The sequence below is a fragment of the Gopherus flavomarginatus genome, chromosome 11 (assembly GCF_025201925.1).
Source record: "Gopherus flavomarginatus isolate rGopFla2 chromosome 11, rGopFla2.mat.asm, whole genome shotgun sequence".
Classification (NCBI taxonomy): Eukaryota; Metazoa; Chordata; order Testudines; family Testudinidae; genus Gopherus; species Gopherus flavomarginatus.
In genome coordinates, this window is record NC_066627.1 from 9,294,969 (window position 1) to 9,299,945 (window position 4,977).

At 59.0% G+C, this 4,977-nt stretch overlaps 1 non-coding gene across 1 annotated transcript; it reads right to left on the reverse strand.

Moving 5' to 3' along the window:
- Window positions 1–2,037: 2,037 nt before the first annotated feature.
- On the reverse strand, window positions 2,038–2,109 carry TRNAQ-CUG (transfer RNA glutamine (anticodon CUG)). Its single transcript has one exon. It is a non-coding gene; the product is annotated as a tRNA-Gln (tRNA).
- Window positions 2,110–4,977: the final 2,868 nt, after the last annotated feature.

The following is a 4,977-nucleotide window of genomic DNA, read 5'->3' on the forward strand; positions in this document are numbered from 1 at the left end:
AACCGCGTCTCTCTCCCCCTTCGGGTGACCCTGCAGCACTCGGCAAACATCCACAAGATCATAGGACACCTTGAGCACTGGGCAGGCAGGGGCCAGGCGCCCAGCCCTCCCTTCAGAGAATGGGACCCAGCATCCCCTGCTTTTTAAAGGGATTAAAAAGGGGCAAAGGAGGGCAAATCAGAGGAGTAGGTGGCCAGGGTCTGAGCAGGGGGCGGAAATTGACTGGTTGGGGGGTCAAGCAGCTGGAGGCAGAGTTAGGAGAGGGACTGAAGGCAAAGTCAGGGAGGGGGGAAGGAGCTGGAGTTAAGCCCAGAGGGAGGCGCTGCCAGAGGGTTAAACCCCGGCACAGGCAGGGGGAGAGGGGTAACAGTTATCCCAGTGGGCTGAGACTCCAGTGTTTCCAAACATGGGGGGGGCAGAGGGCTTTTTTATTTCCCCTCTCACAGGCAGCACCTCTCAGCATGGGCTTCCCAGGTCTGGGCTCTTAAAGGCACAGGCATCCCACTGCCTAGACACTGCAGCTCCTCTGATGTAACCTACTGAGGTGTTGCAGTAGGAGACTAAATTCAGTGAAACTGGGCATTCCCTATACGCCCCCCAATCAGGGGGCTGTACACCCCCTTCCCCGATTTTCCCCAACACCCCCTCCCTCAGTGGTCAGGTAGTTACATGCAGCGCTGCCAATGTTGTCATTGGTTGCAAATTTGAATGGAAATTGAAACGTTAACACACTTTAAAAGCAGATACAACGTATGAAAACTACTTGTACCTGAGAATGTAAAATAGGTTTGGAAAGTCTGGACAAAGCCGGGTTTCCTCACCCAGCTGTTGTGTTTGCTGGCAATGTCGGTGCATTGGCTTCGGCAGTGTTGGCCAACCTTAGAATTTCAAATGATGATTTGTAAGCGAGGTGTGAATGAGCTCTCCCCTGGCAGCTACTGATGACCAGGGTTGGGGGAGGCTTTGGAACCAGACTGTATTTACATGAACTCACCTACTCTGCTGAGGTATCCAGCGGACAGAGCTGGGCTGCCTCTGCTCTAGGTGCCCGGAGGAGGGAAGGTGTGTGGGGCTCCAGGCTGGGACTCTTCCTCCCTCCTGCCAAGCCCTGACTATTAATCCCAGCGCTGGCACTCCTTTCTTCAAGCGCCATGTGGGCCAGAGGAAATGTGTGGTAGGAAGCACAAGGGCCAAACTTGTGAACATCAGGTGCAGCAGCAAGAATCCCAACTATCAGGGTTGCAAGTTCTAGAGCCCTATCCCATTGTGGCCATCCCTGCCAAAGACCTGGCTCTAGGAGGTGTGAGTCACCCAGCAGGAGGGGAAAGATTCACTCTTACACAGCTGGAGACAGGGGAGTTGAGCTCTGGGGCGTTACCACAAGCATGGGTGGGTGGCAAGTTTGTAGAAATTTTGGTGGTGCCCAGAACCCGCCCCCAAACTCGACCCCCACCTGCCTAAGGCTCTGGGAGGGGGTTTGGGGGGGAGGTCTGGGGAGCAGATCCTGGGCTGGGGATTAGGGTGCAGGAGGGGTGCAGGGTTCAGGCTTTAGGATGGAATTTGGGTGCTGGGTGCAGGCTCCGGCAGGGTTGTAGGAAGGGGTGAGAGGTGCAGGCTCTGGGGGTGGGAAGGAGTGTGTGGGAAGGGGTGCACCCTCTGGGAGGGAGCGTAGGGCTGAGGATGAGGGATTCATGATGCAGGAGGGGGCTCAGGACTGGGGCAGAGTATCAGGGTTCAGAGGGAGCTCAGGTTTGGGGGTGTTGGAGAGGCTGAGGGCAGCCTGCACTAGGACTCTGGGGCAGTAGTTCTGCCCAGAATCCCTCTACTCCAGCAGCAGGAGCAGGCAGGAGACAGGCACACGCTGCTTTTTGTCAGGCAGGGACGCACCATGGCAGAGGGGAGGGGTGCCAGGCAGGGGCCAGGGGAAGAGACCCAACTCCAAATATTGCTGGAGCAGGGCCCCCAGCCCTGAATATTCCTGGAGCCCGAGCACCACAAATGTATATAACCTGCCGCCTATGACCACAAGCCAACACAAGGTCCCACTGAGATTTGAACTCAGATTACAGGATTCAGAGTCCTGAGTGCTGCCCATTACACCATGGGAGCAGCTTAAGCTGCCTTCTCTGCACATTGGTGACCCTCATGGGGCTGCTTGTGTAAGGGGGCTCTTGGCCCTTTACTAAAACTTAGTGTGTGTGTGGGGGGGGTGTTGGTTGGCTAGTTCTCAGCACCAATAGAAGGGGGAAGGATCAATGGGAAATCAGGACCCTGAGACTGACAGTCCCCAGGGCAATGGGGAGAGGCCAAAGCTCCAAGTTAGCCGCACTGAGAGGCCAGGCAGTGTAATGAAGGAGTCACCAAGCCAGGGGGTCCCATCCTCCATGTGAGCTGGAACTGCCTGGGCGAGAGTGGGGCAGAGCTAAGGAGAGATCAGGAGCCCGAGAAGAGCCGGGGAGCAGAGCTACGCAGGTGTAGTGCCAGAAACTACTGCATGTAGGAATTTGCAACCTGTAGCAGTTACTGATACCTGTAGTTGTTCTTATTTGCTGACTTGTCCTAATTGGCTAAAACTTGACAGTGGTTTCTCTAGCAAAGGCCAGTCCCTGGCCCCTTGGTCCAGACATCCTCCTTCATATCAGGCTAGGGTGACCAGATGTCAAAGATGAAATATTGGGATGTGGGGGGCGGAGCAAAAAAAAAAAAAGCCAGAGGGCTCCCCTGCCGCCAAGCGGACGTGGCACAACCCCATCTCCACCCAATTCTTGGCTCCAACCTCTGCTACACCCCCAGCTCCCCCATCCTCTCACTCCTGGGCCCAGCCTGGGCTCCAAGCTCTGCAGCCGAGCCATGATCCGGGCCCCTCCTGCAGCTCCCGGGCAAAGGGTGAACCAGGCAGCTCCTGGCAGGAGCGTGTCCGCTCCACTTGTGTCTCCGCCCCCCGCCCACCTGGGCCCTGCCTGCTCCGTGCTGCCCCCAGCCCCACTATGCTGCCCCGCAGGCTGCAGGGCTGGAGCAGCTTCTGCGCTGCGCTCCTGGCCATGGCCATGGCCTGTGTGCAAACCTGCAGGGGAGGGGCGCAGCCTTCCCTCTCCAGGTCTGCAAGGGGAATGTAAAGCGGCCTTTCCTGCGGGGGTGGGGCACTGGGTTCCCTCTCCGGCTCTGCGAGGGGAGTGAGGAGCAGCCATTCCTGCGGGGGCAGGGCACTGGGTTCCCTCCCCAGCTATACCAGGGAACTGGGGAGTGGCCGTTCCTGCGGGGGCGGGGCGCTGCCTTCCATCCTCAGCTCTGCGAGGGGACTGGGGAGCGGCCGTTCCTACGGGAGTAAGGCGCTGCCATCCCTCCCTAGCTCTGCCAGAGGACCGGCCAGCAGCAGTAGTATCAGGGGCAGGGCGCTTGATTGTTTCCCCGGCTCTGCGAGGGGACTGGAGAGCGGCCGTTCCTGGGCGCGTGGTGTGCTAGGTTCCTTCCTAGCTCTGCGACGGGAGTGGGGAGCGGCCGTTACTGTGGGGGCGGGGCAATGGGTTCCCTCCCCAGCTCTGGGAGGTGCCTGGGGAGTAGCGGTTCGAGCAGGGTTGGGGCGTTGCCTTCCCTCCCCAGCTCTGAGAGGGGTGTGGGGTGTGGCCGCACAAGCGGGGGCAGGGCGCTGGCTTCCCTCCCCAGCTGTGGGAGGGGCCTGGGGAATGGCGGTTCGAGTGGGGGCAGGCAGCGAGCTCCTTGCTTTAGTCACAGCCTCAGAGCCAGCATGAGCTCCCTCTCCGGTGTGCAGGGGGGTGGGGAGCATCTCTCCCTCCCACTCAGCCCCAGGGGGCTGGTTACAGGTAGGCAGGTATCCTGAGCCCAGCAGCCCTTCCCCCCTGCCAGCCACGTCATTTGCATTTTCACTGACCATTTCTGTCTTATCCAATTGGTTCCCTGGATTTGAATTCAAACCCTCGGCCGTTACAGGAGCAGGGCCTGGATCCTGTCCCAAAGAGACACAGTCACCCCCCAACAGGGCCTCCCAGCCGATATCCTGGAGAACCCCAACAACCAGCCAGCCAGACCTCTCCCGGGGCTGCACAGGGACCCAGGCCATATGCAGGATGGGGGGCTTCACCCTGGGGACCTTCACCCAGGTCCCACAGCCCCTCAGCATCTGCGGCTGCACCACCACAGTTCTCTCTGTCCCAGGGTCTTGCCACCCCATGCGTGTTTCCCCACTGACCCTTGGGCAGCCCCCTATGTCTCTCTGCTCCACCATCCCCAGTCCATGGTGCTGCTGCTTCTCCTGCAGCTTTTCCTCAGGCTCTTGCTCTCACGATCCTCTCGCACTCTCAGGCTCTGCTCCCATCCCATATGTCTTCGATCCCCTGATGGGGAACCTGATCGTGAAAACCATCATCTGTTTGGATCTCGGGAATGTCAGGTTGCTGCTCCAGCTGCTCCCAGATACTTTTGTAGCCCCATCTGGGTCAGGAATCTGCTCCTCAGACGTGTCCTTCTCTTCCCACTCACAATTAACTGTGCCTTGGTGAACTTCCCCATGCGTAACCCTCTTTGTGTACAGGATCACAATGTCCTTCTCAAGGAGATGGTGATAGGCCATCACCTCACCATTCCCAAGTGGTTCTGGACTGACAGGCCTGTGTGCTCTTGGCTCCCCCATGGTTTCCAGGACGAACCCCTGGTGTGGCAGCCCCTTCTCGTGGTCACCCCCTCTTGGCCAGGGTCAAGCTGCAGACTCCTCCGCCCCTGGGACTGCTCCTGCCATCCCCAGGGGGACCCTGCTACTGCAAAAATCCTCTCTCCCAGGGCAGAGCGGCAAGCTCCTCCACCCCTGAGACTGCTGGCTGCAGTCCTCAGGGGGACCTTGTTACTCCAACAGTCCTTCTCGCTGGTCACACACTCCCAGAGGTTAACCGCTCCCTGAAACCGTCCCTCTCTGAGCCTTCAGCACGCCTGGTTCTCATTATCCCTCCTTTGTTTTACTGCTCC